The sequence below is a fragment of the Scyliorhinus canicula genome, chromosome 14 (assembly GCF_902713615.1).
Source record: "Scyliorhinus canicula chromosome 14, sScyCan1.1, whole genome shotgun sequence".
NCBI lineage: Eukaryota > Metazoa > Chordata > Chondrichthyes > Carcharhiniformes > Scyliorhinidae > Scyliorhinus > Scyliorhinus canicula.
Window position 1 is genome coordinate 15620226 of NC_052159.1, and position 9149 is coordinate 15629374.

At 53.2% G+C, this 9149-nt stretch overlaps 1 protein-coding gene across 1 annotated transcript in view; it reads left to right on the forward strand.

Annotated features, from left to right (window-relative positions):
* Positions 1 to 1556: 1556 nt before the first annotated feature.
* LOC119977418 (matrix-remodeling-associated protein 5-like) overlaps positions 1557 to 9149 on the forward strand; it is a 66816-nt gene continuing 59223 nt past the window's right edge. The window contains exon 1 of the mRNA XM_038818300.1: positions 1557 to 2258. The gene's annotated coding sequence lies outside the window, so the exon portion shown is untranslated. The remainder of the gene's footprint in view (positions 2259 to 9149) is intronic.

The following is a 9149-nucleotide window of genomic DNA, read 5'->3' on the forward strand; positions in this document are numbered from 1 at the left end:
ACATGTATACACACAGAGTACACACATGTGCAGACTCACATAGACTGTTCACATGTATACGCACACACAGCACACACATGTGCAGACTCACACAGACTACTCACATGTATACACACAGAGTACACATGCACAGACTCACACATAATGCTCACATGTACAGACCCACACAGAACACTCACATGTATAAACTCACACAGAATGCTCACATGTATACACACACACAGTACACACATGTACAGATTCACACAGAATGCTCACATGTATACACATAGTACACACATATGCAGACTCACACAGACTGTTCACATGTATATACACACACACCACACACATGTGCAGACTCACACGGACTGCTCACATGTATACACACACAGTACACACATGTAGACTCACACAGACTGCTCACATGTATATACACACAGTACACACGTGCAGATTCACACAGAATGCTCACATGTACACACACAGTACACATATGTACAGACTCACACAGACTGCTCACATGTATACACACTGTACGCACATGTGCAGACTCACACAGACTGCTCACATGTATACACACTGTACGCACATGTGCAGACTCACACAGACTGCTCACATGTATACCCACACAATACACACTTGTGCAGACTCACACAGACTGCTCACATGTATACACACAGTACAAACATGTGCAGACTCACACAGAATGCTCACATGTATACACACACAGTATACACATGTGCAGACTCACAGACTGCTCACATGTATACACACAGTACACATATGTGCAGACTCACACAGACTGTTCACATGTACATGCACACACAGTACACACATGTGCAGACTCACACAGACTGCTCACAAGTATACACACACACAGTACACACATGTGCAGACTCACGCAGAATGCTCCCATGTATACACACAGTACACACATGTGCAGACTCACAGACTGCTCACATGTATACACACACAGTACACATATGTGCAGACTCACGCGCACTGTTCACATGTACACACACAGTACACATGTGCAGAGTCATACAGACTGCTCACATGTATACACACACAGTACACACATGTGCAGACTCACATAGAATGCTCACATGTATACACACAGTACACACATGTGCAGACTCACACAGAATGCTCACATGTATACACACAATACACACATGTACAGACTCACACAGACTGCTCACATGTATACACACTGAGTACACACATGTACAGACTCACACAGACTGCTCACATGTATACACACAGAGTACACACATGTACAGACTCACACAGACTGCTCACATGTATACACTCCGAGCTGGAGGCAAACGAAGCTAAAATGCTGCAGATGCCGGAAATGTAACAAAAACAGAACATTGGCAGCCGGAGAGGCGGGGGGGGGGGGGGGGGGGGGGAATCACTCCCTCGCTCCTGTTCTCCACCCTGTCACAGGTTGCTCCTGTCTAACAGCCCCCCCCCCCCCCCCCCCCCAGCCCTCCCTCTGCCCCCCCTCATTTAAAAGCTGCTCCAGCCTCTTCCAGCTTCTCAAACTGCCCCCCCCCCCCTCCCCATTCTGCCCGAGGTACTGAGTGTGTTGAGGGCAGGAGCTTCTGGGGTGAGTGAGCTGATTTGATGGAGCGGTGTGCGGCTGTCCCCAGTGTATGAAACACCCACCCAGAGGAATTGCTCCCACCCCTGGCAGCAGACTGTCTGCCAGCAGCTTCAATCCAGCCTTTCACCTCCCCTGCACAAACTCCCGCTTCACCATCACCAAATCCTGGGAGTTAGCACAAAAAAAAATTCCAGCTGGAAAAAAATGCTAACTTCTGCTGCCCTGGGCGGCAGGCTGACTACTGGAGGAGTCCCATTGCAACAAGGAAGCTGACTTCTTGGCATTTTATATTTTTTTTAAAACTATTTGGTTGTTTGCAAACTGTTTCACTGAGCCTGCAGCTTAAGATTTCGAACCCCTGCACTTTCCAAGCGGACTGCGGAAGTTTCTGATGCACTTTGAGAGCAGTGTTACTCTATAGGTGGGTTGCTCCTGCCTTTTTGCCTGTTGTTTGATTCTGTAACGGGACGGCGCTGTGCTGTGTGGACTGGGAATCTCTCTCTCTCACACAAACACGCTCCGACCCAATGGGGGGGATGCAACTATTAGCAGACAGCTCAGACGAGATCCACTCTGAAGGCATGCAGACCACTGACTCTCAGCACCCAGCTCTGTGAAGCAGGAGGCTGTCAAATCCACAACGTGGGCTGCGAGGAAGGAAAAGGTAAATGATCACACTTCTAGACACATTGTGGTGCTTTTGTTCTGCAGTCTGCGGGATTCTGCCGTTTATTTAAGCGATTGGCTCCTGATTATAAATGCTAAGTAACAGTTTTTTAAAATAACTCAATCGATCCTGAGTTTATTGTGGTTGTAAATATAGAGCCTCTCCCATTCTCCCTATTTCTCTTCCACTCTCACATTCTCCCACTCTCTCGCCCACTCTCCCATTCTCTCTATTTCTCTTGCATTCTCTCCCACATTCTCCCACTCTCACTCCCTCCCACTCCTCTCACATCCTCTCTCTCTCTCCCATTCTCTCTATTTCTCTTCCACTCTCATAGTCCCACTCTCTCGCCCACTCTCCCATTCTCTCTATTTCTCTTGCACTCTCTCTCCCACATTCTCCCACTCTCACTCCCACTCCTCACATTCTCTCTCTCCCCCATTCTCTCTATTTCTCTCCCACTCTCACTCCCTCCCACTCCTCACATTCTCTCTCTCCCCCATTCTCTCTATTTCTCTTGCACTCTCTCTCCCACATTCTCCCACACTCACTCCCTCCCATTCCTCTCACATTCTCTCTCTCTCTCTCTCCCATTCTCTCTATTTCTCTCCCACTCTCACTCCCTCCCACTCCTCTCACATTCTCTCTCTCTCCCATTCTCTCTATTTCTCTCCCACTCTCACTCCCTCCCACTCCTCTCACATTCTCTCTCTCCCCCATTCTCTCTATTTCTCTTGCACTCTCTCTCCCACATTCTCCCACACTCACTCCCTCCCACTCCTCTCACATCCTCCCTCTCTCCCATTCTCTCTATTTCTCTCCCACAGTCTCCCCCTCTCTCTGGATCTAAGATGTAACCTCAAATGGTCCATGTTGACCATATATCGGTAGGGCTGCCTGTGAATGGGGGTTTAAACCTAACCAAGAATAATTTCGACACGCGAGACACAAATATCTCCGGGTGAGAGGTAGAGCAGGGCAGCGGTCAATCTGGACCTGTTGACAAGGGAATGATATTATTTTCAGAAAAGGGGTCTGAAAATACCACACGTTACCCAACAGCTGGCGCTCCGGGCTGTCGGAGAATGCCTGGTTTCTATATGTGTGTGTGTGTGTTCATATATAATCGGAATCATCTGTAATTTAAAAGCTAGCGAGAGACGGCGTGTCTGTGCTGACAGATTGAAAGAAACATTGTTGGATTTCTTTTCGGTTTAGGGTCAGTTACTGTCCCCTAACTTCCTCTCTGATCGGAGAGGAGCCTCCAGACATTCTCCTACTCTCCCTCTCCCACTCAATCTCCCCCAGTCACTCTATTTCTCTCCCACTCTCCCTCTCCTACTCTCTCTCTCACACTCTCTCTCTCTCTATCCATATTTCTCTCCCTCTCTCTGTCCCACTCTCACTCACTTCCACTCTCACTCAGATTCTCTCTCTCCCGTTCTGTCCATTTCTCTCCCACTCCCTCTCTCCCATTCTCTCTATTTCTCTTGCACTCTCACATTCTCCTACTCTCTCTCCCAATCTCTCTATTTCTCTCCCACATTCGCCCACTCTCGCCCACTCTCTCTCCCTCTCTCTCGCTCTCCCCTTCTCTATTTCTCTCCCACTATCTGTCACATTCTCCTATTCTCTGCCACTCACTCTCTCTATTTCTCTCCCACTCTCTGTCACATTCTCCTATTCTCTGCCACTCACTCTCTCTATTTCTCTCCCACTCTCTGTCACATTCTCCTATTCTCTGCCACTCTCTCTCTCTATTTCTCTCCCACTCTCTCCCATTCTCTCCATTTCTCTCCCACTCACTCTCTCCCATTCTCTATTTCTCTCCCACTCTCTGTCACATTCTCCTATTCTCTCCCACTCTCTCTATTTCTCTCCCACTCTCTCCATTTCTCTCCCACTCACTCTCTCCCATTCTCTCTATTTCTCTCTCTCTCCCACTCTTTTTCTTTCCCACTCTCTCTCTCCCACCCACTCTCTCTCTCTATCTCTCTCTCCATTCTAGCTCATTTTTTCTCTGACACTTTTCAGGAATGACACTGCCTTGAGATTCTCATCAGCGTTTGCAGGGTTGAGAGGAAGTCGTTTTGATTCAGCCCCCAAAACGTTTTTTTTTAAAACAGATTTTGACGGGGCCAGATTTAGAAAGTTGGTTTGAAAGTGTCTGGGGAAAGCCAACGCATGGATTTAGTTTGGAAAAGTTCACAGGGAAAACAGGCGAATGGGCAGGAGGGGGGTAGGTGACTGGAGGACGAGGCAGTGACCATCTGGTTAACTAAATAACTATTTTATTCCACTCCCTGAACGAAACCACTTGGCACAAGAGCGGCTGAGACAGTAGCTGTCTCAGGTTGTGCAGCTCCTGGAGCTGGTAGTCTGCATTCTGTGTTCAAGCCGCCTCACGCACAGGGGAGCCTGGCCACTGGTCAGTGAATGAATGGGCCTGTGGTGGGCGGGGTCCTCCCAAAGCCCCCCCCCCCCCCCCCCACCCCCAACAACTGCAAACCATCAATCCTTCCTCTTCTCAGCTGCCCACTGGGGGCAGTTTTAAATCAAAACTTTTCTCCTCTCTCTCTCTCTCCCTCTCTCTCACTCCGCCCAGCTCTCCACAATAAGAATATAATAATCGGGTGGAGCGGTTGCGGCTATGACCAGCTAAGTCGCACGTTTGGCTGCTCCTGCTACAAAGGTGTTTTCGGGCCGATTGGAGGGCCCCAACGGCGCTGTAAGGACAAATCCCGGTGGGGGAAGGCTCCCTGAAGAGAACCAGACCAACTTTATGGTCGGTACCCGGAGTGGGGTGGTAAAGAGAGCAACAGCAGCTCCCAAAAAAAAGCGGGGGAAGAAGACCAAAATGGCTGCCGGTGGTGCACCCGAGGAATGGAGGAAATGGGCGGAGGAGCAGCAGGCCGCTCTCCTGCGCTTCTTTACGGAGCTGAAAATGGAGCTCTTGGAGTCAATGAATGCGACGACCACCAGGCTGATGGGAGCCCAGGCGACCCAAGAGGCGTCGATTCGGGAGCTGCAACAGGAGATGACTGCGAGGGAGGAGGAGGCCACGGTCCTCGTGGGAAAGGTAGAGGTGCACGAGGCACTCCACCTGAAATGGCAGAGCCGTTTTGAGGAGCTGGATACCCGAATGAGGCGGAAGAACCTGAGGATCTTGGGCCTGGCAGAAGGCCTGGAGGGGTCAGACCTCCCGGGATATGTAGCAGAAATGCTGAGCTCCCTGATGGGGGCAGGGGCCGTCCCTTCGCCCCTGGAGCTGGAAGAGGCCTACAGGGTCATGGCTAGGAGGCCAAGAGCAAATGAGCCCCCGAGGGCGGTGCTGGTGCGGTTCCAGCGACTCAGCGACCGTGAAAGAGTGCTGGAGTGGGCCAAGAGGGAAAGGAGCAGCAAGTGGGAGAATTCGACGGTGAGGGTCTACCAGGACTGGAGTGCGGAGGTGGCAAAGCGGCGGGCCCGGTACAACCGGACGAAGGCGGTGCTACATGCAAAACGGATCAGGTTCGGAATGCTGCAGCCAGCGCGCTTGTGGGTCACCTACAGGAACCAACACCACTATTTTGAGTCCCCAGAGGAGGCGTGGGCCTTTGTACAGGAAGAGAAACTGGACTCGAATTAGACCCAGGGGATACTTGGCGGCCGTAGCCGCTCGGGTACTTTCAGCTGAATTCTTTGTTTGGATTTTGAACTCTTGCTGTGGTTTTTCTTCTGATGTTTTTTCCCCCTTTGCCAACTTCCCTTAGTTATTGTTATTGTGGTTATTCATGGTTATTTATGGTTATTTATGCTGTTTGGTAGAGGGCGACTGTTAAGTACAATGTTATTTGTTATTTATCTGTTATTTATAATGTTAAGTTGGGGAGGCGGGACGGGGGGGGAGAGCAGATCGGGGATATGGGCTCCTAGGGGGGGTTCTTTACAGGCATGGACGGGGACGGGGGTGGAACTGAAGATGGCGGGGTGGGGTGTGGCAGGGCGAAAGCGCGGGCTTTCCTCTGTTTTCCCGCGCGCGGGGCAGAGGGGGGGGGGAGGGGAGGAGTGCGGGGCGTGGCTAGCAATGGCGACCTTTCCCGCGCTGGAGCGGGGCCAGGGAGGAGTGGCAAGGGGGGGGGAGGCCCCCCCCCCCGAGCCGGGGGGAGTCGGAGTGTGGCAGGAGCAGCCGGGTCAGCGTGAACCAGCTGACTTACGGGAGTACGACGGAGGGTACATCGCGGCTAGGAGGGGTCCTAGCCTGGGGGGGGAGGGGGGTTAGGGAGGGACACCGGGTTGCTGCTGAAAAGACCAGAAACGAGAAGTGGAGGACTGGAGAGGTGGGGGGAGGGGGACATCGCCATGGGGAGCGGGTCAGAAGGGGAGGGTCGACCCGGGGCGAGCAGGGAACAGGACATGGCTAATCGGCAGGGGAGGGGGGCGGGTCGTCCCGCGACCCGGCTGATCACTTGGAACGTGAGGGGGTTGAATGGGCCGGTCAAGAGATCAAGGGTATTCTCACACCTGAAGGGACTGAAGGCTGATGTAGCAATGTTACAGGAGACCCATTTGAAGGTAGTGGACCAGGTTCGCCTGAGAAGGGGGTGGGTGGGACAGGTGTTCCACTCTGGATTGGACGCAAAGAACCGGGGGGTGGCGATTCTGGTGGGAAAGAGGGTGTCGTTCGTGGCGGAGGAGGTGGTGGCGGATAAGGAGGGTAGGTATGTGATGGTGAAGGGTAAGCTGCAGGGGGAGAAAGTGGTGATGGTCAACGTATATGCCCCGAACTGGGATGACGCGGGTTTTATGAGGCGCCTATTGGGCCTCATTCCGGGACTGGAGGCAGGGGGCTTGATCATGGGGGGGGACTTTAACACAGTGCTGGACCCCGGGCTAGACAGATCGAGCTCAAGGACCAATAGGAGGCCGGCAGCGGCAGAAGTGCTGAGGGGGTACATGGAGCAGATGGGAGGAGTAGACCCATGGAGGTTTGGTAGGCCGAGGGCGAGGGAGTATTCCTTTTTCTCCCACGTCCATAGAGTGTACTCCAGAATCGATTTCTTCGTGTTGAGCAGGGGGCTGATCCCGAGGGTACGGGAAGCTGAGTACTCGGCCATTGCGATCTCTGATCATGCACCACATTGGGTGGATGTGGAAATGGGGGAGGCGCGGGACCAGCGCCCGCTGTGGCGGCTGGATGTGGGGCTGTTAGCGGACGACGAGGTGTGTAAAAGGGTCCGGAAGAGCATTGAGAGCTATCTGGACTTGAATGACACGGGTGAGGTGCAGGTGGGGATGGTCTGGGAGGCCCTGAAGGCAGTGATCAGGGGAGAGCTGATCTCCATAAGGGCGCACAGAGAAAGAAAGGAGAGGCAGGAGAGGGAGAGGCTGGTGGGGGAGCTATTGGAAGTGGATAGGAGATATGCGGAGGCACCAGAGGAGGGGCTGCTGGGAGAACGGCGCAGCCTGCAGGTCAAGTTCGACCTGCTGACCACCAGGAAGGCAGAGACGCAGTGGAGAAGGGCACAGGGCGCGGTTTATGAGTATGGGGAAAAGGCGAGCAGGATGCTGGCACACCAGCTTCGCAAACGAGATGCGGCTAGGGAGATTGGGGGAGTGAAGGAGAGGGGCGGGAAGGTAGTGCAGAAGGGGCAAGAAGTGAACGGGGTCTTCAGGGATTTTTACAAGGAGTTGTATCGGTCTGAGCCGCCGACGAGGAGAGGGGGAATGGAGGACTTCCTAAACAAATTGAGGTTCCCAAGGGTCCAGGAGGGGCTGGTAGAAGGGCTGGGGGCGCCAATAGGGCTAGAGGAGCTAGTCAAGGGAATAGGTCAGATGCAGGCGGGGAAGGCGCCGGGGCCAGATGGGTTCCCGGTGGAATTCTATAAGAAAAATGTGGACTTGGTGGGACCGGTACTGGTACGAGCCTTTAATGAGGCGCGAGAGGGGGGGGTTCTGCCCCCGACAATGTCGCAGGCTCTGATCTCCCTGATATTGAAGCGGGATAAAGACCCCGTGCAGTGCGGGTCCTACAGGCCTATCTCGCTTCTGAACGTGGATGCCAAGTTGCTGGCAAAGATCCTGGCAGCTAGAATAGAGGATGGTGTGCCAGGGGTAATCCATGAGGACCAGACGGGGTTCGTGAAGGGGCGGCAGCTCAACACGAACGTGCGGAGATTGCTGAATGTAATTATGATGCCGGCAGTGGAGGGGGAGGCTGAGATAGTGGTAGCGCTGGACGCGGAGAAGGCATTCGATAGGGTGGAGTGGGAGTACCTGTGGGAGACGTTGGAACGGTTTGGGTTTGGGGAAGGCTTTATTAAGTGGGTGAAGCTGCTCTACTCGGCCCCGACGGCGAGTGTAGTGACAAACGGGAGGAGGTCGGAGTATTTCGGGCTCCACCGAGGGACCAGGCAGGGATGTCCCCTATCCCCCCTACTTTTCGCACTGGCGATTGAACCGTTGGCGATGGCACTGAGGGGTTCAGGGGGGTGGAGAGGACTGACTAGGGGAGGGGAGGAACATCGAGTATCGCTGTATGCGGATGATCTACTGCTGTACGTGGCAGACCCAGAAGGGGGAATGCCGGAGATAATGGAACTATTAGCAGAGTTTGGGGACTTTTCGGGGTACAAACTAAATTTGGGCAAAAGCGAGGTTTTTGTGATACACCCGGGGGACCAGGGAGAGGGTATTGGGAGACTCCCCTTCAAGCGAGCAGGAAAGAGCTTTAGGTACTTAGGGGTGCAGGTGGCAAGGAACTGGGGGACCCTCCACAAGTTGAACTTTTCCAGGCTGGTGGAACAGATGGAGGAGGAATTTAAGAGGTGGGACATGGTACCGCTGTCGCTGGCGGGGAGGGTGCAGTCAATCAAAATGACGGTCCTCCCAAGGTTCTTGTTTTTATTT